Source organism: Protopterus annectens, chromosome 1.part0 (genome assembly GCF_019279795.1).
Source record: "Protopterus annectens isolate FY-2018-M chromosome 1.part0, PAN1.0, whole genome shotgun sequence".
In the NCBI taxonomy this organism is placed as follows: domain Eukaryota; kingdom Metazoa; phylum Chordata; order Ceratodontiformes; family Protopteridae; genus Protopterus; species Protopterus annectens.
In genome coordinates, this window is record NC_056725.1 from 291,485,991 (window position 1) to 291,512,919 (window position 26,929).

A 26,929-nucleotide genomic window follows, 5' to 3' on the forward strand; every position below is an offset into this window, starting at 1 on the left:
CACTGGGAAGTGTACTGGGTGTAAATGGGGCCAACATCTTTAAGGTATGAACACACACACACACACACACACACACACACACACACACACACACACACACACACACACACACACACACACACACACACACACACACACACACACACACTTGCCAGAAATAAGATTCAAACCCCTACCTATGTAGTTATTGCTACGCATTTAGCACATGCACCATGAAGCTTATAGGTAGAACAGTGTCCAAACATACCTCTAAGGTGAGTGACATCAGCAGATGTTGTAAAGTATTACACTTTGAAATGTACGGGCTGTCTATAGGCAAAAATACTTCAACCTGCAGATATATATATATATGCATACTCTTACAATTGCCAGAAATGAGATTAGAACTCCTACCTAAGTAGTGTTTTGCACCACAGTATCACACAGTTATCATGAGCACCACAGAGCTTATATGTTGGTGAGCTGTCCAAAAGTATCTTTGAAGGTGAGTGACATCAGCAGCAGTGCTAAAAGAGGGGTAAGGGAAGTGTAGTGAGTGTGAATGGCCTCAAAATCATGTCTCTACAAAGACACACACAGTCTCTCACACAAGCACACACATTTTCACAGTTGTCAGGACTGGGATCAGAATTCCTACCTAACTAGTTTGCTACACTATAGTATTATGCAGTTATCACAAGCACCACAGACCTTATAGGGCTACAAGCTGCTCAGAGGGTTATTTCAGGGTGACTGACATGAGCAGGAGTGCTAAAGTAGGGTAATGGGAAGTGTAATGAGTGTGAATGGCCTCAAACTCATTCATCTAGGAATGCACACACACACTCATACACAACTTTACATTTGACCGGACTGAGATTACAAATGCTACATGAATACTTATTTGTACTATAGTGTTACACAGTTATCACAAGCACCACTGAGACTATAGGGCTGAGGGCTAAGAAAAAGAATTTCTACAGTGAATGACATCAGCACATCATGTGATGTAAGCCAATGGGATGTGTACTGGGTGGGAATGCCTCATAATGGGATTCTCTCTGTCGCTGTCTCTCTCTCTATTCCCCATGTCTCTGTGTGTGTATGTTTGACATATTATATTATGTTGGCCTTAGATATGCGTGAGTATTCATATCCAGTGTGTGTGTGTGTGTGTGTGTGTGTGTGTGTGTGTGTGTGTGTGTGTGTGTGTGTGTGTGTGTGTGTGTGTGTGTGTGTGTGTGTGTGTGAACTATAAATGGTGTACAATTTGGTTTGTGTGCACAGACATCTGTGAATAATAGATTTCTATAGTCCACTGTGTTGCCAGGCATGGGCTTCATTTCTCTAAGTGTAGGAGCATGTCCAGTATGACCTTCTATATTGAGTGTGTGCATCCTTCCAGGGAGAGTTGGACTCCAGTCCAGGGTTTTGTGTGCTACAGCTACACCTAACAACCTGTTTCTGCAGGATATCTGTAGATAGGTTGTGAATATGGAGACACAATGGACGTAACATACTGGGGGTACTGTAACTATTGCTGTCTGTGCTGCTTGTGTAACATGGTTGGTTGTAGCATAGATTTTCTGACATATGTACTGTTTTACACTGTGATGTATCATGTCATCAACTACTGATATATATCATTCTTTGCTCACAGTTATTTACCAGGGAAATACAAGATGAATCAAGCTGAGATCAATATTCTGAGGCATAGACTACACATTCTGGCACACTTGTGCCATTGTGAAGGGGTATCTACAGACAATAGACTGCTGGTTCTGTGTAAATGGTGCAGCACCTTGTTAGTATGCTGGCTGGGGATTCTCTTCTTGTGCTTTTCTCAACTTAACAGAATGACCATATCCTGTTGGGGCCATACCTCTCAGCTGTACAGACACACCCAGGTTATCCAGAGGCAGGACTCATATATATGGTCAGTTTACCTTCACATTGTGGTTTAAAAGCAGTTTTTTTGGCTATTCATTCATGGGTTTGCAGTCAGGGGGTAGTATAGGCAGACATTAGAGTTTCAGACTTCACACACTCCATGACATCCATGCTTCTACACCCCGCTCTGTTATTCTCTCCTCTTGCTAACATTATGAAAGCAATATTTCAGAGGTATCCCTATAGTTGGGCCTTTATCCCAGTAGTATTTATGGCCTGGTCCACAGTTCTTGCAGTTCTTGCAGTAGGACATAGGGAGGCATGCTACTGGCATTTGTCAGCATGGCCTTGCATTTGTTTTCTGTTTACTGTGTTAGGTTGTTAGTTAGGACCTCCTGACATTCTGTACATTGGCAGTTTGGATGAGGTATGGGCCTTTGCTAGAGGACGGTAGGCCATTTGAGAGTGCTGCAGGCCATCTGTATCAGGCCAGTGCATTCTGTCACTCATATGTTCCCAGGCTGCAAGCCAGTAGATTACCCTGGGTTGACAGTGGTAAGTGGGTGAGGTGTTCCTGTCAATCCTTCCTGCTCATACTGATCCATGAGTCTGGATGTGGTCAGGTTGCTGCTTACAGCTAGGGACACATGTGCATGGGACATGTATTCAGCATGCAGCATCATGTATGTATTCCCATACAGAGATGGGTTCATACTGTACTCATTCCCTACAGCAAGGATATGACCTGTGATAAACCTGTGGCTGATGATGGGGTGAGCTGTGTGTAAGTCTGATATGGAAGCTACTGGCACCAGACTCACAGATATACCTGGGACATTCTCATACACAGGAGGTTCAGGTTCAGGTTCTTTACTAGTGTACACTAGGAGGCAAAAAACATACAAGTACAGAATTTTGTCTGAATGATACAGGAATAACTCAACTTTTATAGTATTTCTTACTAGTATTAACCCACCAGGCTGACGTAGTCAGTCACAAGGGGTTTTACATCACTTTAGCTTACAATAGTCTATTAATCTAAAATGCTGATACTACATTTTGCTTAAAAAGTTTTTCTAGTAAACAACGTGGCCTTGCTAGCCACCTGGTTAGTTATAATACCCTTTTACAAAAGTTGCCACTCAAGGTTCTGAGCTAATTCGAACATAACAGCAGATACAGTTCTCAATACATTTCTTTTGTTACATGTATCACTTCTTCCTTGCAGCTGGTGCATTATCTAGCAACATATACAAGGTCGATTGCTCAAGCAGGAAAGAGCAGAAGATTCTCATTATTTCACACATTTAATTTCCAGACCCAGCAGATAATCACTTGTGAGAAGCATAAACATCAATTCTTGCTGAGCTAGCAGCTACTGGGGTCAGAGGCCAACTTGCAAAAAAGGCACATTGCAGTTTCCAAAAGCTTCTTGCAGTTTCATATGAATTCATTTTTCTTGTCATAACATTAATAGAATAAAATGCATTATATCTTTCTTATTTCTTAATAAGCACTAAACATATACATTAATACATATTTTTCTAACATTTTCCCCCTGTTAATACTTTTTATTCTATTCTCAGAAGTCAAAACAGTCTTATTTCTTCTCCTAACCTCTTCCACTTAGGATTTGCAGTTAAGAGAGTCATTCAGTTTAGACTTCAAGGAGAATTTCATTTGGAACCAATTCCTCAAGTTCAATGTCTTGATACAAGGTTTCAGAGACAGACATATCTATAAAATCTTTAATTAATCTTTTCATGTAGGGGATTCCACAACAAACGCATGCTCCTAATAGGAGTAAACCCACACAAATGTCAATCAGAATATTCATTAATATGGAACCCCACCCCCCCAAACAGATTCTGGAAAAAATCCATCAGAGGGTTTGGGCCTAGTTTGGTCATGGCCGACACCTGCTGAATCACCTCCAGATGGTTATTAATTTCATGCTTATTAATTGGAATATATGCACAGCATTCTTCTTTGATAAGCGCGTGTGTACCACCTCTCGCCACTAGGGTGAAGTCAAGAGCCATCCGATTTTGCAACACAACAGTTCTCATGGCATTCAGTTCATTAGTCACTAATTCAAGAGCAGAAAAAGTTGCATTACTCATTACTTCGAGAAGGTTCGACAATTTTCTCAGCTCCCAAATCGATTTGACTGCACCATACGCTAGGAGTATACCTGCCCAAGATATAACACTGTCACTCAAGTCCATATGAGTCAATTTGTCTTTGTCCTTCATGGAATTATGGTCTTTCCAACCTGCTTCAACTCGCCCTACTAGATTCATAGGTTTCTTGATTGGATCTTTGGTTTTCTTGGAAACATCTCTCACGTTCCGTATTTTACCCAGAGGTATTTCCGCAGTGTGTCGTATGGCCAGAACCAGGTAGCCCAAAAAACAACTGCAGGACCAATTCTCAGGTAGCCATATGCATGCCTTTTTCCCACACACAAAATAACAGTTTTCAACTTTAGTGCTAATACGCACTAGCCCTGCATGAAACATTTTCTTATCTATGATTGACAATTGTTTAATCAAAATAGGATTTCTTTGTACTTCATTTAATATCGTTTTCATTGAGTTCAAATATGAATCATAGTTAGTATTGCAAACAGTACCCCCAGTTTTAGTCTTAATATAACATTTATAAGATATTGTTATGTTACAGTTACTCCAACCAACCTGGAGAGTATCATTTTTGAAAAAACACACAATCCCCTTTTGTGTAACAGGTAAATACAATGCTATTTTGTCCTGTAATCTCACAGTTCCTGTGTCAAAAAGTACATTTTCCTAAGTCTCATTGATCCCTAAAGGAACAGCGAACATTAGTAGTCCTCCATATGCTGTTGGTATAGCTGTACAAACCCAGCAGTTTGAAATGTTCATAGTCTCAGCATCGACAGCAAACAAAATGGGTATAGTTCCCCATACTAAATACTAAAAGGGTGGTAAAAAACAAAACTATGGGCTAGGCTTGTAAATGCCCTCGGGCAGATAGCCTAGTATGAACCTATGAACCTATGAACCTATACACGTTTAATTGCTAGGTATGTGTTAAAGTTTGGATGCCAGTCTATGGATGTTTCATCACGTTTATCCAGTTTTACTTGTGTGGTTGAGAAATGAAAAAAACACAACAAAAAGAAAATTGTCAAAAGTACAGTCAACAAGTGTATGCTCAATAATATGATTATGCAACATTTTTGAGGTTGGTCTGAATTTCTATCTTTGGCCATTTTGTTCTTGTTGCGTAACAGTTACAATGTTTTTATCAGGTTGAAAGTACTTTACCGGTTTACAATGCGTTAAATGAATCCAAGAAGTCCTCTCGGCTATTCTGACCACAGTAGGTGTGGCCAACAGCACCTGGTACGGTCCTTCCCACTTCGGGCTTGCCCAATTCTTCATCTTTGTGACCTTCACCCAGATCCAGGACCCCGGGGCTAGAATCGCTTCCAATGGTCTGGTCTGTTCTTTATCTGAAAAAGAGTTAAGCTGCAAAAGAGATTTATTTGTTAACAGTTTCCTCATATAACTAGCTAGTGAACTATCAGCCTCCTGGTCTGCAGGCATGAGAGCTTTCCACTGAGGTACATAATATGCCCTCCCAAACACCATTTCAAAAGGAGTCAAACCCTTTGCATTTGGAACCGTTCGCATACTCAGCAGCACCAGAGGCAAACAGTGCACCCAGTTCTTTTGAGTTTCATTGACTAACTTCCTAAGTTTGTTCTTGAGGACTCCATTGTGCCTCTCCACCAGTCCTGCAGACTGAGGGTGATAAACACAATGGTTCTTAAGGGAAATCCCAAAGAAGCGGCCCAATTGCTGTATGGTCTGATTCACAAAATGTGTACCATTGTCACTATAGATCCTTTCCGGTATACCAAATCTAGGGATAATCTCCTTTATGAGAGCTTTTGCCACTGTTGTTGTATCCGTGTTTTTAGTCGGAAAGGCTTACACACATTTGGAAAACATATCTACAATGACAAGGCAGTACTTTTTGTTATTACATTTGTTTAATTCTATAAAATCCATACAAATAGTATGAAATGGATATGGCGGTGTAGGAAAACTTCCTTGTTTAGTTTTTAATGCCCCTTGTGCATGATGTTTGTTACAAATATGACATGCCGCAAAAAATTTCTTTGTGTAATTTGTGAATCCATATGTTTGGAATATTCGGTTTACTAACTGTACCATCCCCCCTGTTGGGACATGGCACTGCCCATGGCTCAACAAAGCTGCATATCTAAACAAATTAGATGGCAAAATTGTTTTTTTCTCTTTGGAGATATACAGCCCGTTTTCAAGGATTGCTCCTCGTCTTTCCCATTTTGCATTTTTGTTCTTAGTTAAACTGACGTGGTAATCGATTAGATTTGTATAGTGCAAGGAATTCTTGAGGTAATGAACAGCTAATAACAATGTTTCCCTCAGTATTCCAGTACAGATTACATAACACTAATCTGTTTGCACGATTTCTGAATAATTCTTGCTCATATTCCTTATCATGTCCTGGTGTGCTACAGTAATACAGAGTACAATGTAACAAATGCTGTCTGTCAGTGTCAAGGGAGGGGGATTTACTGATGGCTACATTCATCAGTTCCTCGGTCACTGCCCCTGGACCAGTCGTAACTAAGTCCTGGCTGTACCAGTAAAAAGTTTTACCCTCCGGTCGCACCAAAAAAGTATCCATTTGTCGCTGTGCCTCCATACCCTGCATAGTCGGAACTACTGCCATGCCAAATATCTGCATAAGGTTTCTATCTAATAGGTTCACTGGGCATTTTGCAGAAACAACAATTTTACTCCTTTGAGTCATTCCTGAAACAGGGTCAATTATTGCTATATCATGGGAAAGTGGTTCCTGGTATAGCTGTCCATTTGCAGCTTTCACTAATATATAATCAGGTGATTCTGAATGTTCTGGTAACTTGGAGGGGTGTATCAGAGTCCGTGATGCTCCTGAATTACACAGGAATTTAACTTCCTTCCCCTCCACCAGAAGTATAACTTCCGGTTTTGTGTCTGCTAGATAGAGCTCTAGGCTCAATAATGCTAAATCTAAAATCCCATTTTCTTCATTTTCCATGTCTACTTGCACTTCCTCTACTCCTTCTATCACATTTACATTTGGCCTTTCTTTATTGACTTTTCCTGACGATTTCTGACTCTCATATGGTGTATCTTCACAATCATATAGTCAGTCCTCATCTCCCTTATCCTCTGTGGTTACCTTCTTATTTTGTTTGCAATCCCTAGCTAGATGTCCTTTCTTCCCACACTTAAAGCATTCACCTCTTTTTTTCCTTTCTTCAAAGTCCTCTGACCGTTTGTCAGACTGTTTATTTCCCTGTGCATTTTTCTTACCTTTTTACCAGACTGTAATACATAAACTTCAGCTCCGTCTTCAGCAGTGAAGACTTGCGCTTTCTTTTTCCTTTTGCTATTAAAATGTCTTTCAGCATGTCTAGCATATTCAAGTAAGGCTTGTAACCTTCTTGTTCGATGATCTATTATATGCTTCATAATGAAGCTAATAATAGGTGCAATGCAACCTTTTAAAAATGCATTTTTCAATTGTTGTTCATACAGGGAATCATTTGTTTGATTTTCGGGAACTGTCATGCCACTATGATTGTTAAAGCACTCTAATAATCTGGCATAGTACCCATCTACTGTTTCATTTTCTTGCTGTATGAATTGATTAATACAAGTCCAGTCTGCTTTAGGTTTCCATTTCTCAGAGATTTGGTCTGTAAGGCCTTTTACTCTATTGTCAAGTTCTGCGTCACTATGTGGGAGTGGCTTAAATTCTGCATTACGAGGATTCCAGGTGCCACTAATCATGTGCTAATCTGGACCTACAATTTGTCTAACTACTTTTTCTACTTCTTCCCCATTTAAGTGGTAACTTAACCGCATGCCTTATAAATCTTCTAGGAATTTTGTAAAATTAACTTTTGGATGGGGAATTCCCTCAGTAGCCTTCCGGATATTCTCCGGTGTCCATGGCCTATATACCAAGAGGGTTGGGTCCTGTTCAACCTGTCCTGCCTGAGGATTTGGTACCTCTATAAGTGGACATATTTCTTCCTCACTCTCAGCTTGTAAATTTCTCTCCATTTGATACGATTTTATGTCCTCCTGTGTTTTACATGTTCGGGACCTAGTTTCAATGGGATCTCTAACAAACAATTTCGGTTTCACTGAGACATCAGGATACCACGGAGGTGGACCAGCTTGTCCACCCGCTTCATATCCTGAAAAAGGGAGTGGTGGGGGCGGAGGAGCCATTGTTACTACTATATTATTATCTTCTTTGTCTAAAAACAATGCCTTTGAATTATTACTCTTTTGTTCCCTACGGTTTGCTTCCTCAATCCACCTGTGTGCCTGAGGAATGCCTAATTGCCGTTGTTTTTTTGCCTGACCTTTCATATCACTTTTAAGCTGTTTAAGAAGTTTAACAAGCGAAGATTTGTCTAATTTTCCATCAAATTCATATTTGTTTACCCATTTCGCATAATATCTAACATTATTTGCACGTTGTAGTTGCATATATTTTGCGTCTTCGGTTAGGGGCGGATCTCGCGATGTTTTAGTGCACTGATTTTCCATGTTAATAAATGTTACGTAACCCTTTTACCACGTGGTACCACAACTTCAGTTCCTTTCACAGTTTATCTAGAATAACTGCCTACCTTATTCTGTTACCCTGATGTATGACCAAATAAACAGTAATTTTTCTTGTCCCTGATCTGTATGACAAATCTGACAAAAAAACAATATTTACTGTAACCTAGTCCCTGATCTAAAACAGAAAAAGAGGCAAAAAGTCTCCCTACCTGAGCCTCCGTTATTGATCAGTCATGGTTCAAAGTGGAAATCCGCTCTTCAGCCACAGATCAGAAAGTGGCCAGCCTCTTTAAATGACAATTCAGTCGGAGGTCTTTTCACTCAAGAAGAACCATTTCGGTATCTTCTCCTGCATGCAGTCTTCGACCACCGCTACGCTCTGATCTGCAGCGTCTGAGGGATTCCGGTATGCAAGGACCAATCTGTTAAATGAAAAACACTGTAATAAAAAGATCAATACACAGGAGGTTCAGGTTCAGGTTCTTTACTAGTGTACACTAGGAGGCAAAAAATGTACAAGTACAGAATTTTGTCTGAATGAAACGGGAAGAACACAACTTTTATAGTATTTCTTACTAGTATTAACCCACTAGGCCGACGTAGTCAGTCACAAGGGGTTTTACATCACTTTAGCTTACAATATTCTATTCATCTAAAATGCTGATACTACATATTGCTTAAAAAGTTTTTCTGGTAAACAACGTGGCCTTGCTAGCTACCTGGTTAGTTATAATACCCTTTTACAAAAGTTGCCACTCAAGGTTCTGAGCTAATTCGAACATAATAGCAGATAGAGTTCTCAATACATTTCTTTTGTTACATGTATCACTTCTTCCTTGCAGCTGGTGCATTATCTAACAACATATACAAGGTCGATTGCTCAAGCAAGAAAGAGCAGAAGATTCTCATTATTTCACACATTTAATTTCCTGACCCACCAGATAATCACTTGTGAGAAGCATAAACATCAATTCTTGCTGAGCTAGCAGCTGCTGGGGTCAGAGGCCAACTTGCAAAAAAGGCACACTGCAGTTTCCAAAAGCTTCTTGCAGTTTCATATGAATTCATTTTTCTTGTCATAACATTAATAGAATAAAATGCATTATATCTTTCTTATTTCTTAATAAGCACTAAACATATACATTAATACATATTTTTCTAACACGTTCCCAGGCTGCAAGCCAGTAGATTACCCTGGGGTGACAGTGGTAAGTGGGTGAGGTGTTCCTTTCAATCCTTCCTGCTCATACTGATCCATGAGTCTGGATGTGGTCAGGTTGCTGCTTTCAGCTAGGGACACACCTGCACTGGACACCTATTCAGCATGCAGCATCATGTATGTATTCCCATACAGAGATGGGTTCATGCTGTACTCATTCCCTACAGCAAGGATATGACCTGTGATAAACCTGTGGCTGATGATGGGGTGAGCTGTGTGCAAGTCTGATATGGAAGCTACTGACACCAGACTCACAGATATACCTGGGACATTCCCCTTATGCTGCCTTGTGTCTGGGCATGGCCAGCCTGTCATTACTTTATAACTGTGCCTTTTGTGGTCTGCCAGTGATTGGCCAGACTACCAGTTTTCCATACTAGAGGGACAACTAATGTGATGCTAACCACTATGTATAATTCCAAAGTTGTGTGCAGTTGACAGTTATTTTATATGCACTCTGTGTAGGGTACTTTCACCTGTGTGCTGTTTCTATGTATGGGCCCCCGTTAATGGCATGTCCAGCTTTCCGATGGTGACAGATATTGACATCTGGACATTGAGTATATACAACTGCTGTCACGGGTGTAGCTGAGAAGCAGTGTGGTTGGCATTGCAGTTGTTGGAATGGCCCGGTTGACCACAGTACTGTACCTAGGCAACTGAGACACAACCATCCAGGCCTACATGCTGACCACTTCCGGGCAATATTAAACACACAACAAACTTACCACACTGCCCCCTGCATATTGTACATATGCAACAATCTATCATGTAGATTGGGACAGCTCTGGCAATCTGTGCTCCAGTGATATTACTCCTCAAACTTACATGTTACTGCATTTCTACATGGGATTGTGGGGGGGTGTACACCTGCAGACTTTAAACATTTGCAGTGACTGTACTGTTATTTCAATTACTCTGTTGGCTTCCATTTCATATTGTATTGTGACCTATTATGCAGAAAGGAGGAATATCAGTAGAGTACACATGCTAGATTTTAATGACATAAATTTCAGTTTCAGACTTCTTACCCTTCAGAACTAAATGCAACTGTTAGACCTGTTGTAGTATATCTGTGTAGGTCTGGAGGGGGGGCTATTCACCATTGCCATCATTCAGGGGCCTTAGCCCAGCCTTTGTTTATGGTCAGCTACACCTGTCCTGCTGGGTGAGACTGGTGGTGGGTATGTGACCCTCATTTACATCCATGTGTGTGACCTATTGACACCCACAGTTATTTGGGCCATCACATGTACTGCGGTGGGAGTTGTCACCTTGTGTACCACTGCTTATTATGTTGACACCAGAATTTGTTATGGATTTCCTGCTGTCCTGTATAGCTGTCTGCTGCTATCCCATTCAGCCACCCAATTCCCTTGCATGCTTGTATCCATACCATACATACAACTATCAGAACATACTAATCCATTCAGTAATTGATAGGAATGGTGACTTACCTTGTTGCTGACTGGTACTGAGGACGGTACTGGAGGGATGACTATGCCAGATGCAAGTAGTACACTCCCTATCCATGATAAAGCACAGGTAGTGTCATGTTTGGCATCCATTTTACTGTATGTGCAAGTCGGAGAGAGGAATCAGTCCCTGGGTTCCTACAGTGTCAGTGTGTGTGCTATGCATTGCCTCTTTGGCAAGGGCAGGCCATACTGGGCACAACTCCATCTGCCTTCAGGGGCAGGCTCAGGAAGTTCCTCCTCCGAGTCCCTCTGTGCCTGTGGTGGCCTTTGCAATGGTGGGGGGGCTGTGTGCCCCCCCCCCCATGCTGTTTCTGCTGCAGCTGTTTCCACAGAATCATATTGTGTAGCATGGCATATACTATGAACATTTGTCCACATGTAGCTGTGGAGTTCTGCAAGGCTCCACCGGATATGTTAAGGCAGCGGAACTGTGACTTGAGCATCAGAAACACACACTCTACAATGATCCTGGTTTGTGCATGTGCCTCATTATGGCATTTGTGTTCGGGTGTGTATGCATTTCTGATGGGTATCATCAGCCACTGCTCCAGTGCATAGCCAGCATCCCCCACTAGATGGCCATATGGGATGTCCCCCCCGGCAAACCCTGATACAGCTGTGAGGAATGCCAGATGTGGAAGTTGTGATAGCTTCCAGGGCTACCAGCACACACGTTCATGATAATGCCCTGGGAATTTCACATGACCTGGCAGTTGATGGAGGGGAAGCCCTTTCAGTTTATGTAGACACTACCCCACTCATCAGGTGGTGCTTTGATGTGGATATGCATGCAGTCTATAGCACCAACTACCTCAGGGTATTCTGCTATAAGGTGGAAGAGATGCATACTTCTAGTCAACGCCTCATGGGTGTTGGGAAAATATATGTGCTCAATGGCATATGGTGTCATGGCATCCAGGAAATGGTGGAGTACCCTGGATGCTGATGCCTGTGAAACCCGCATGATATCATATCCCCAGTTGGCCTTTGGAAGGTACCTGTGGCTAGTATTCTTAAGTCTACACATACCTTGGTATCCACTGGGATGGGTTCCCCCCTGTTGGTTCTGTGTGTGAGGCGGGGATGGCACAGCTGGATGATTTGCTGTGGAATGTCCCTGTCCACCCTATAGCGCTCCACTATCTTCAGCTCATGTAGGCCCTGGTAGGTTACCCTGGGGCTGTACACTCTTCTCCTCCTCCACACTGTGGGTTGGTTGCCAGCATTCTCCTCCTCACCACCCTCAGTCTCTAGCACATATTGATTAAGTAAATCAGCAGCAGCCACTAACATTTTTAGTTAGTTTTTCCAGTTAAAAATCCCCCATCTGTGTACACCGGTGGTGTAGAATTTGTGGGAAAAAAACAGTCTGAAAGGTGTTTGCATAGTTTATAGTAGTGTGCTGGGCTGCTGCATGTGTAATTGGCTGATTCTGATACATTCCACCGGCCAGCTATGCTAGTTCTAGATTGCCTTTTCACTGCTGTTTCCCCTTCCCACTTCCTCACTATTTAAGCCCCAAGGTGTGCCGTGCATACCCAGTGTTGAAATGTAAACAGTGCTGCCATTTCCTCTTTTTTTGTTTTTCTGTTTATATTTAAAACCCAGTGCATGCCGCGCACACCCCTTTAGGCTATGTACTCAGTGCTGAGGCACATGTGACACACCCCTTTCCTTAGCTGTGCTTAGCTAATGGCAAACACAGGCCACAGAGCTCCAATGAGCTTACAGCAAGCATGATACACCCCCTTATGAAGTCATCCAGCACTGTTGTATTGCTGCACCTACACAGTTGGGTAACAGCTGGCACTTTGAAGTAATACGTGATTCAGTATAACTCCCCTCATTTGCATACCCCAGTGTGTAGGTCATTAGTTACTGCACTAAAACGGACCATTTCCCCTTGACAACCAGTGCTCCCTGGTATTGTTTACATTCTGCATGCCATAGACTATAAAGACAAAATGCAGATTTAACTTAAAATTGAGTTTTCCCATTTTTTTTATTTTTGGCATGATCCCATTTGCAAGCTGCTGCCCTATGCTTAAACAGCCGAGATCAGCCAAAAAAAAAGTTTAATTTTCATAATAATTAGTCAATTGTTAATGCCAATGGCCTTATATTTGGCCATTGGTATGTCTAATGCACATAATGCATACTTTTTCATGAGTTGTCATGCATCCATTTTGTCAGTTGCCGAAATTTACTCAGTTATTTTCTGAATACATTTCTGCACTGACACTGTTCTAGCACGGAGACCTAGCAGCTTGTTGAATCGCTAAATCATCTCATTTGCATGGTTTTCGTCAGCAAATGGGGCAACTTATATGTTTGCCGGTTTTCCATGCTGGAACAGTGTAGGGCCGCTTATGCACGTCAAAACAGCACTATCCTGAATTGCTCGGAGGCCATTTTCCACGCAGGAGATCCTACACTGTTCCTGCACGGAATTTTCAGCTTCCCAAATCCCGGGAATATTCTATTTTTTCTGGAATGGATACCATGATGATGTGAGTAGTGTGTAAAGTAGGAAATTTGGCTCTGAAAAATCATAAATGTCTTTGATAACACTTGTATCAATAAATTTCATAAGAGGCCTTGAATTAGCAGTTTTCCTGTGTTAGGAATTTGTGTTGGAATCATTATCATTCATAATAAAGTTAACATAAACTGCTGGTATTAAACTTCCTTTAGAATACTGAATAATGTCTTCACACTGTTGTTTAACTGTTTAGCCCCCATTCCGAGCATCCTGGTCTATATTAGAACATTGAAGTTTCAAAACTTTGAATGTTCTAATATCAACCCCTATTCAGCGAAAGCTGAAAACATTGAACATACAGAACAGCGATTTTTTTCCTAGGGAAAAAATTTGCTGTTCCAAAACACATACACACAACACAAGAACACCAAACAAACAGCAATCCACACACATACACCTAAAATCTTACACTTAAAGCTACACTGAACTATACACACACTACTAACTATCCACTTACCTTAACCCAAACCCTAACCCTAAGGTCCATCACTATCACACACTCACCTCACCCACACCCTAACCCTAACTCACCTACTCCACCCTAACCCTCACGTCCACACAATCATACACATACCTAACCCGTGCCCTAATCCTAACTCACCTAACCTGCCCTAACGCACATGTCCACACAATCACATACATACCTAACCCGCGCCCTAACCCTAACTCACCTAACCCGCCCAAACCCTAACTAACCTAACCCGCACTCAATTGCACACTTACCTGAACCCGACCCATAACTTTCCACCGCAGCACTGAAAATATCGAAGCAACAGAAACAGACAACCAAATTCTTTCCCTAGGAAAAGTTTCAGTTTTCTGTTGCTTCGATATTTTCAGCTTTTGCTGAATAGGGGTCAATATTAGAACATTCAAAGTTTTGAAACTTCGATGTTCTAATATAGACCTGAGTATCCAATAAGGATTAATTAATGTATAAATCTATTTATTTCTAGAGAGACTAAACATAACTTACCCATTGAATCAAAAACTGTGTTAATAATTCTAGGCATTAGAATAGAATTTCTCAATAGGATTGCTACTTCCCTTTTCTTCTGCTTATAACTGGAACTTACTAACACTGAGTAATTATAAAAATATAACCTATTAATATCTTCTTTCAAAAGATGTGTTTTCTGAAGACAGACTAGATAAGGTTTATGTAAATCAAGATATTTAAATAAACTCATTTTAATATAGTTTAATTCATTAATGTTAATAGATATAAACTTCATATTCATATTATGCTATGGAATATAGTTGATCATAGATAATCTTGGTTATGGAAAGTTATATATAAGCTTAAAGAGAATGCTAGATATATATGCAATTCAGGAATATAAATAATCATGGCAGACACTGAATAATAATAATTTAAACACAGACAGCTAATGTAGTGATTAATCACTCCAACACCCAATACAATGAAGTATAAAACCCCATACCTGGATAGAAATATCATCCAAAAAATCCATCTACCTATGTCTACTATCTGCATCAAAAGCCCTATCTGTCTAGTATATAGTACTTATAATAAGACAATCATATCATTATATACTGTAAGTTCAGCATAAATTAAAGCCACTATAATACTTTTGTACCTTAAGTTTAGAACATTTAACTAAATCAATTTGTAAATGTCATAAAATATGAAAATAAACATGAATAACCTGAGTAACTGAGCAATTATAAAAAGTTAAAAAGCCAAAGAGATAATATACTTTTTACTGGAAAAGTCTAACACCAATATAGAATGAACTGCAAAAAGCATGATGATATGAGAGGAAGGAAAACATACCACAAATATTCAGGACAATTGATAGTATAATGTTAATTAGACTATAGTGTGTTAGTCCTAATACAGCTGAATGATAAAAATGACATTTGTAGAGTATAAATTGAAGATATTAAAATATTAATGCATAGCACAAAAATAATGACAAACAACCTCTTATTAGAAGCTTAACTATTTAACCTTAAACTGTGCATAAGCTTCAAAACACATCAGCTCATAACTCATTCATCCCCCCAAAAAAATGACAACCAAGTAAACAATGAATTATCAATGTGTTATAAGTTTAACTAAATTATATTAATAAATTAAGTGGTATATATCTACAAACATTTAATCCAAAACCTTTGTATCTGACACGATATATACATATATATATATATATATATATATATATATATATATATATATATATATATATATATATATATATATATATATAAAACTAAGATTAACACTTTTACTGTTATGGCCAAAGAAGCCAGGCACAAAACAAAAGAACCTAGTATATTATAACCATATTTAGTACAGTTTAACATGTGCTTGCTAATAAAAATGAGTGCCTGAAGTGAAAAACAATGAATAACATCAGTTTTTGTACTAGAATGCTAAGTTGTTCTATTCACTTTTGACTGAAGCTGTATAATAAAGCAAAAAAAAAAAAAAAAAACTAAAACTAATTACTAATTCCTTCTACAAACTATAGGACAACACACACCAGGAATAATAAGTTCAATATTTGTAGAAGCTACTGTAATATAAGTATGTTTATGGGTCTCAAACTAAGCATAATCAAGATCAGCAGTTGCACCATCAGAATACATTTGCAATGCATTACCACATTTCTAAATGTTCAAACAGATTTGCATTAGAGTCATAAAAAACAATTATATTTTTAAAGGTATAAAGTTGTTTGAAAAGAAATGTGATTGGCACTTCAAGGCATACAGAATTATATTTCAATGTGTAGTGTTAGAGACATTTCAATGGTTGCAGTTTCAAAAGATAAAGGAAAAGTCACATTAATTGCTAACATTAATCTTTAACCTTAAAAATCTGAGGCACTTAAGAAAATTTGCAGTCAGCCATCTAGAATAAAGATAAATTAGATTGAGGAAAGATAATTCTGCTTCTGGCAGTTGTTTAAATTGAAAGCAGGACAGTGAGCACTGAAAAAAAAACGTATGCTGTGGATACTAATTGTCCAGACCATTCCTGCTATCTTTCTGTTCCCAATCTTGTAAGAAATGATATTTAATATTTGACTTACATATCTTTTATAACTTAGAGTAGTTAAAGATGTTTTCCAAGTTCAGATTTTTCCAGATTAGTACAGGAGCTAAACAATTCAGATAACATCACCATAAGAGCATCTGAAAGTGTCTGAGACAGTTTGCATTGCCAAGAGTGTGAAACTGTTCAAAAGGCAACAAAGATAACCCAAAGTGTCTTGCAAGCTTGGCAGGAATACAAATAGATGAAAGTAAGTAAAATGAAGCTTGTTGATTGTGTCTCCAGCAAGAGGCATGGGATTTAGCTTTACCACAGAAAATACAAAAAATAATAACAAATGCTGGGCAATTTTCTATGCTTATGAACCTAGTTAACTCTATATAGTTTTATGAATGCCTCTGAAAAATCCAACTAGTTGTTTTATAATAAATATAAATTAAAGAAAATCATTATTATAATAGAATAATGAAGACATTAGCATTATAATGGAGGAGAATATACTTTTTTAAACTTACAAAGAAGTATATACATTCACACTGCATATCTGCCATTGAAACATTGTTTATAATCTGCAACATTTGCTCATTTATTCTGAGAGTGCTTCATAGTGAATAGAAATAAAGCTATCAATATGTATTTCTATATAAATAGTGTTAATTGGAATTCTAGTATATCTAAGTAGAAAGCAAACAATTAGTATAAAGTGAATAAGTTAGTTTAAGCACATGAAAGAAAGAGCAAAGTTTTTTTGTTTTTACCTTTTCTGATGTTCTGAAGGATACTTGCCTCTTGGCTGGAATTAGTGGTAACAATAGTATAAGCTGTTTATAAATCTAGACTTCTAAAATGAAGGTAACATCAGATTAAGATTAGATACATGAAACAAATAATATTAAAGTTTTATTTGTCCTTTATTTTTTTTCTTTTTCTGTTCCAAGGTTTTCCATCCATTCTTTTCAGCATGTCTTTTATAGGAACTACTAACCCAATCCAGAGCTTTAACTTGGTCTAATACATTGTTGGATAATAAGTACTGTTTAGCTAAATTCACTGAATCAAAACACTTTGTGCCTTCAGAAAGAAAGATTTTAAGTCTGGCTGGAAACAAAAGATGTGATTTAATTTGCTTCTTTTTAATGCTTTTATCAGGAGAAAGAATTGTCTTGGCTGGAGAAAAATCTAACTACTATAGATTTAAGTTTAGTATTTGAGTTGGCAGTTGTTACTGGAGTAGCAATGCATCTATGGACTCTTTTGATGCCATATGAAGGAGATTCAGGTACATTTACTATGGAAGGAATCCAAGATGTGAGGTAGTTAATCATGTTGTCACCTTCGGATTTTTCAGGAAGCCCATATATTTGCAGGTTATTTCTCCTAGATCTGTTCTCTAGGTCATCTAATTTGTTCAGCAGAGATGTATTTTCTTTTAATAAAAAATTCAACTTGATGTTCTTCTTTGGAGAGTTTACATTCCATACCATTTAGAGATTCTTCTATAGCAGTAATCTAAGATTATCTTGCATAATTAATTCTTGTAATTGATCCATTTGTTGTGAACATTTATCTTTTAAAGCGTCCAGTTTATTGTCCATTTTGTCAATTTTGAGTGAAAGGTCTTGAATATTAGAAAGCAAAGTTTGCAGTTCTTTTTTAACTGAAGAATCCTGTGAATTGTTTTAGTATGGCTCATTCTGATCAGCTGAGATGTCTGTAACTTGTTCGGTTGAATTTTGAAATATCAGAAGACAACAAGTTCCAAGGCACTCTTCCAAAGAAATTAGTAGTAGTTTAGTATAAAAATAATTAGTTAATTACCACTTAAAACTGAAAATTCTTGTCATAAATAGTATTTATATAGAAGAGTTACCAAGTCACCATGTTGGCCACACCCACTCTCCCACCGCTTTATTCATTCCATTAACATGAATTATTTTCTGCACTGCCTAAATTTCCCTTCACAGACTTTTGCAAGCTACAGTCTACCAGACACATTTGCCAAATATGTTCTAAATCTAGATGAGGGTCTTCTGCCAGACACTCTTTTTGTCAGTCTGAAAATAGCATTTGATCAGGTTGACTATATTCTACTTCTGGCTCACTTTTTGTTAGAGAAACACTCAGCTGATTTAAAATTTATATAGTAGCCCCATTAATGTATGTTGTCGTAATTTAATTTCTTACCTATCCACCTAACAGCCATCAGTTCTTTATGTCTCCATGATTGGGTGCAGCCTCTTTTCCTTCTTTATTAATAGTTTTCCAGCCAAATTCACATACTGCAAAAAATATTCCCTGTGCCAACTATCAGCTACCACTAAACAAAGCAAAAGCATTGTAATGATTTGCAAACATTGCTGCAAGATGATATTGGTCAACTCATCCAATGGTTGATCAATGACCACTTCCAAGTTAACTTCTCAAAAAACAAAATGGTGTTTTTGGAAAGCATCAGAGACTCTAGTCAATCCCTTCATTCTGCATTTCTGATCCCTAGGGTAATTGGACTGATGCTGTTACCTGTTACAGATACTTAGAGATTTTACTTGAAACTGCATTGTCCTTTAATCAGCATACTGATATTACTGTTAAAAGAGAAAGCTCAAGTTGTAGTATAATCTAATGAGACTGCTATGAGTAAAATGAAACTATCACATTTATTGTTGAAAATATACTTCCCCAGGAATGGAATATGGTCTAGTTATTATCACCTTACATAACCATAAAAATACCTTTATTCTCAAAAATTATCATAAATGAATTCTACAGGTCAGTCAGCATTGCCTATTTACAATAGTGCACCACTGTATACTAGTATCCTCAAAGAGCATTACTCTTATTACGAAAAAGCCTGTTTCTCCTTTGGCACTACCGTTTACAATGCCTCCATTAGCCAACAAGCTAACTAATATTGCTTAACCCCCCCCCCAAGTTTTATTCACACAAGATCACTTGCATTACAAAGACCTCATTTCCTTCTGTGTATATCCAAAAGATTATTTATTAAAAGTCTCCATGCTGTATGGAACTCCATACCTACTGAATCAGAAATATGTTCCCAAATGTTAGAGTGATTCTGCACAACTAACAGAACTCATCTAATTTAAAGGGGGAAGATAACGCCAGACTTTTTACTTGGTACTTGCAAAATGTATTACCATTATGGTTGTTAATTTCAGGTTATGGAACTAAAGTTTTGCAGGCCTAATGACATCTTAATTAACTCTTTCATATTTGTTTGCTAATTCTCCAATATTACTGATAGACGAACCTCATCTTTTCCACCACTAATTATATTGACTACCGTACCCACAATGCATCAGTTTTCATAGTCTCTTCCATATATGCCTGTGCACTGTTTATCTATATGACATCTATCCTAGCCAGAGTCACACCTGCTATTCCTTTATAACAGTAATTCTAACCAGTTTAATGCTCTTAAATGACATAAAACGCAAACAATTTATAAGCTTTCAGTCAATGTTTTGTAAGTATATACTTGCATATCTGTTAATTAAATGCAGCAACAATTATGTATTCGTTATGACTGTCATCTATTCATTTATGTTAGATCTTAACTCTCTGTACTGTGCAGCACTTGAACGTTGACTTTATAATGCCTTTTGACAAGATCATTACTTAAAAGGATGCAGGGCAGAGTCCAACTAGTTTTTGGTTATTGAATGATTAAATTAATAAAATAAAAACATTAATAACAATGAAAAAGGGAATGTACTATTATTTGTCTATTTGCTGATTGGATAATCATATGGAACCTAAGAGGTGTCCTTTTATGGGAAACCAGGTAACATTGTAGGGATACAATGACAGCCTTCAGTACTAATCAAGCAAATAACACACACAAATAAGTTTATTCACTAGTATTAAACAAATCATGATAAATATCTAGTTTTGAACATGAGGTAGCAATAAGCAGAGCACTGATCAATTACTTAACTTCTGTAGTTCAATTCTGTGCTTCATACTGCAGTGCAAATCACCTTATGTCTATGTGCTGGTTTGCTCCACATTCCTAAGGATCAACTCATGGTCATCCAAATTCCATAAACAGCAACATCTCATTACCTGGAAATTTGCATGACTATGAATAATTCTACTGTGCCATTGGAAATGTACTGGAACACCCCCACCTGCACTGTAACACAGGTATCAAGAAGAAAGCATACAAGTGCTGACCCCTCCACCCTAGGACACACATATGCACACACACACACACACACACACACACACACACACACACACACACACACACACACACACACACACACACACCACAAAGCAAACACAAACACAAACAAACACCACTCACAACAGCCATTTCTGCACAGACACTTACGTACCCACTCACAAAGTCACCACTTCTCTTACACACATGCGCGCACACGCACACACACACACACACACACACACACACACACACACACACACACACACACACACAAAATCATGCAGTATCACATAGAACTACATAAATCAGCCAGCTATTTGTGTAGGGTGAATGCAGTTCACAAGCAGTGTAGATGGGAAGCACACCAGTGAGGTCAGTTACATAGACCCTCCCACAAAGTACCACATATGCATGTAGCACTAAAAACCTCACTACCCAAGGTGTGCCGTAATGATGTTAACATTGTGTGTGGGAAATGTCAATGAATAAGAACAGTCTTGCAAAGTACTGAAAACACCTTGCACTTGTTTTGCTTACTTTAAAATGACTATGAATACACACCAAATGGACCACATTTTGGTCTCCATAGTGTGCCCTCATTGTGTTTCCTGGAAGCATTGTTTCTGTTACTAGGATGACTTGTATTAACTATTAATTCTAAATAACAAAAGTAAATTGTATTTATATATTAATATATTTATACCTATACAACTCTGAATGATCACTGAATTTCACATATGCACCAACATGTTTGAGCAAAAATACATGTTTCTAGAAAATTTTAAACATCTAATAAAGTGGAGAGCTTGTAAGGCTATGAAAAAGGCTGTGTCTCTTGGCTTAAGGGAATTAATTTTATGGACAACTCGGGCATTCAGGCATCATAGAAAAGCTTAATAAACTAGGAATAAATCCCCTTAATCACTCACTTAATTGCCAACTGCTCTCAGATAGGATGTGGGAGATCAAAATAAGGGAAGCTACCTCTGCAAAAAGATCAGTCACTAGTGGATCCTCCCAGAATTCAGTGCTGGGACCTCTTCTATTCAGTATCTACTTCTAAGAAGTAAAAGCCAATATGAAAGGGTTCTGGCTGACTAAGTTTGCAGTAATCAAATTTCTAAAAGACTCAGACATCCTACAGGAAGGTTTGTCCCAAACAAATAACTGGTGCCAGACTCATGGACTAAAGCTAAATGTCAAAAATACATTGTCTCCTTTGGAAAGTTGACTTTCCCGATGAACAACCACATTGACAACACACCTCTGAGAGTTGACTCAGTAGTCTGGAATTTGGGATTGTATGAGGAGAGTGACCTAACTTTTGACCCACGTGTCCACTGTGATATGGAAGTCATTCTATATTGCACATCTCGTAAACAAGATGGTTACTTCTAGATCCAGGGATGTTATTCTCTCTGTTTTCTTATCCTTCATTGGGTCAGTCATTAAGCATAATGCTCTTTTCGGCATGTATCTCTCCAGGAACATGCAACTAATGGAATACCCATAGAGGTATCTTACAAAAAGGATACAATGAGTAAAAAAATATGTCCTACATGCACCTCCTCAAAGCTGTACCTCTATATTCAGTGTCTTACAGACTGCTAAGAGGTGACATGTGTCTAGCATATGAGACATCCTCTGACCCATTAGTGAATGAATTACTTCACATCCACAAATCAGCTGTTATCAGAAATACTTGATCCAGTGACCGTAACCTCTTCTCCAAAATTAACAGAATAGTTTGGAGACACAAGTGTATCACAGAGGATACCACTACACTGGACTGACTCCCTATCCATGTAAAACAAAGCTAATCTCCGGCCCAAACACATTCAAGCACAACTTACATCAATTGATGGTAAATACAAAATTTATTCCAAGACTCCCCCCATCTTACTAATGGACAGAGGCAGTTCCTAAATGCTTTATTCCTAATATATGTGTCCCCTCCAAGTATCTATGTTCAAATCTAATAATTAGCACTACAATAACGTATAAATATAGAAATTAGAAAGGGTTAGCTGAATCTAAACTCCAGTGCTAGAGATCAGTTTTAAACAACCAATGAGATAATTGTCTGGGCTTAAAATGGCCCACAAGAGTAGTTAGCGTAGTACTAACCCAAGAACCTATGAACATGTGTGCATTTGAATAGAAGAGACTTAAATAATTCATGTATTCAAGCATAAACCTGTAAATGTGGCTTATGGTTCAATAACTCAAACACAAACGTGAGCCACCAACTCTTTAAGAAATAGTCTCAAAACAGGAAGAAGTAGTGGTTTGCAAACTTGCAGTAGGGCAGGTATGTCTTGTTGTAAGAACTAGAAGTAAAATATGGTTACCTAAAAAAGAAAAAATTGACAGTCGTTACCCTTATGAGGGTAAAACCTGAACCAACCATCAAAAGCATTTTGCCCATATTTCTGACCCTAGTGATACAAACAAGAAATTTCACTTTGGAATATTTTACAACTTTCACTTTGGAATTGTGTGTGTGTGTGTGTGTGTGTGTGTGTGTGTGTGTGTGTGTGTGTGTGTGTGTGTGTGTGTGTGTGTGTGTGTGTGTGTGTGCAACTACATCTTGAATTAATTCATTTCTATTAAGCCCAAGTTGATAAACAGAAGGCTGCAATGAAGATGTTCTATTATACTAATTAATGTTTTACATTGTTTTATTTTGCTTTTAATCTTAGTATTTGATATTATACCATTGTTTTAAAGAAAACAAATGCTGTTTTTTGTATGCTCATATATTTACATGTGTTTGTGTATGAACTATGTTAATTAGGGCACCTATGAGTGAAAAATATGATCTGATAGCTGGAGATAGAGAGAGATAGAGACAGAGACAGAGAGACAGCATGTGACTAGTAGATTTTGCTGTTTAAATGCAAATGATTGTTAGTCTGATGTTGCAATATTTATTAGCCTAATCTGTGTTATGAATGGATGAAAGTACTTGCTACTAATAAAGGTAATGCTCGAGGAATGTTGGATGATTAAAGATTGCTTATTGTCCAATGCATGTTTGGATTGCTACAGACTTAGACTTAATATGTTACTGAGTTGTGGTAATTTGGTTTACATATATATATATATATATATATATATATATATATATATATATGTTTGTGTGTGTGTGTAGATATTTTTGTTTTATTATATAGGTTGGCTGTTTTACTGAGTTACATAAAGATGCTTATCTAAGCATCTTACTAAAATATTATTACATTTTATACTGTGGTACATGTTCTCCATCAGTGCTAAAGGCATTTGGTGTATTACATAATAGAAAGAACACAAAGCTGAATGCATTTCACTTCTTCTGCTTCTCTCCATCTCCTTCAGAAGCCTACTCTCTCAGTAAGGAGTTGGTGAAACAAATTAACTTGTTTTTTTGCAATAATTAATCAATTGCACTACTGCTTGTGGATTATAATGCCTCTAACTTTATCAGATAACTTAGATGTTTTGTTTCATCTTACGTACCTCAAACATACATTTTTCATTTTATATGCCCTGCTAGTCTTAACCTTCCAGTATTCAGATTGTTTTCTTTGCATAGGTGGGTGGGCTTCTGGAAGGGATCCTGGTCTATAAACAAATTAATGTAACTTAAATTTTAAAATAGGGTGTAGATAGTAAAATAAGATATTGGATATAACATCCTCTGCCTGTCTACATGGTATAGACGGATACCCTGACTATAACCCAGATGAGAGATCAGTTAGCAGATAAGAGGTGAGTTAGCAGCCTGGATACTGTAGAGGTCGGGGCGGGGGGATGAGAGTGAACAGCCAGAATGAGCTGTCAATCCTTGCAGGAAAGATGTAGGTCAGCCCACAGCCTTGCTTGCTTCTTTGGAGTTGCACACCATGCAGCATATTGGCTGGGGCAGGAGCTGGGTTCTGATAGTCCTGGATACCATGGCAGCCTTCAATGTGCTTGGGCTGGGACATGCATGCCTACAGATGAAGGCATAGCATACTCTCATGTATGTCAGTGTACATATCGAACACTATGGGAGTGGGTTAAGGTCATCGCAGCAACCCCCAGTGGCTACATGGATAAGGGCCTCCCTAATTTGATGTTACTGCATAGGGGAACAAATGCACCATTTGATCATGGGTGGGCTGATGGCTGGCAATCAATGAGGAAAAATATTAATATACATGAAAGATAAAGATGACTTCCTCTATTTTCCTTTATTGTACAATTTGCTGCACTTCAACACCTGACTTACCGGTTGTCAGAAATAGTTACTGTAATTTCAAGCATTGAGATTAAAAGTTTAACAAGTAGTCTTATGTCAGTGTAGATTACTGTAAAAAAAATTCAGATAACATCCATCAGTTAACTCTGTAAAGTCTAGCAGCTTTATGCATGAATCTGTGTTTTTCCAAATGTTCTACAAAAGTGTAGTTACTGTAGTCAGTGTCTCAACAGGTAGCACACTTGCCTTTGGCACTGCAGGATCAACAGTCTGTGGGTTCTCTTCCCACTTAAGGTGTGTGGACTCAGTTTCCAATACAGACACTGCAGTGAGCATGGGGAGGGGGGGGGGGGCTGCACTCCTGAGTCAGCAAAGGTCCTATGGCACTTATGGAAGAAGAGTAAGGAAGTTCTGTAGTGTTCTTACTAAATTTACCATTGTCGTCATGAAGAAAACACTTCGGGTCTCCAACAAAAAGAGGCCACCTGTCTAGTGGGACTAACTTGGTCAACAAAGAATAAACAGAAACGAAAAGCAGCAATATTTGGGTTAAACTACTTATTTTCCCTTTTATGAGAACAGACTGCATGCCTTTTTAAGACTTTTACATTAAATATTGGTAAAAGCAGATCCTGTGCATATGGGATGCAATCGCTGTGGAATCTACTAGCATGGTGGCTAAGGGAGTGTTATATGCTGGCCTGCTTCTGCAGCTCTTTGAAGACATTCTTATTTGATACAGCTTTTGATGGACATGTAGTTGATCGGTCATGTCTTAAGCTAGTGGCATTGGTTCAAATTCACCCTCCAACCCAGTTTTAGTTGCATACTATATTTAGACATATGCTTTACTACTGGAAGATGAAAAAATTATTCTTAATTATCATTTGATGAAATCAGTTTTGCAGTCTGTTTTTATGTATTTATTTATTTTATTGTTAAGTATTTGATGTATGTAATTGAAGTTGTGTGTTTTATTTCATTGTTGACAGTGCTTTGGAAAAGAAAAGTATTTAAATGCCACTAATGCTGTTGTTGATGCTGAAAGTAGCATTTCCATATGCTACTCAATAATGAATCTGAAAGTGTTATTTGAAGCAGGATTCATTATGCATAAACTCCATATTCTGGTTTACTCGTGTTTTATTTACTGCTCACAGATTAACTTGTAGTAACATATTTATGACCAGTTTGCTCTTACTCCAGGGGTGATCACAGCATACACCGCCATATGTGTACCAGCAGGTGAGGACTTGTATCTATCTGTCATTTTTTAATTGCAATGCATTTTGCTTCCTTTACAACAGATGACTACTGTCAGTGGCTGCTTCATACTGTGTTTATAATAGGAAAAAAGCATCCTTAAAAATGTTGCTAATACAGAGATTGTTAAATGTTAGTGATGTTATTTCACAAATGGCAGTCCTATCATACACACATATATAACCACCATTTTAAAAAATAGTAGTTAATATTGCATTTTAAATAAAGTATTTTTGGGTTGAAACTGTATCATATCATTCACTTAAAGCTGACAGTGGTGAGGATCATAGGATCATAGGAAGTTACTAGGATATTGGTCCTGAGACCCTTATAAGCCTAGCCAAGAGTTTAACCCATGTTTAGCCAAGTCACCACCTGATTCCCCAGTCCAGCAGGGACATAGGTGGAATCCCAGGGGTGTATTTTCTGTTTCCCATCCAGTTATCCAGTAAAG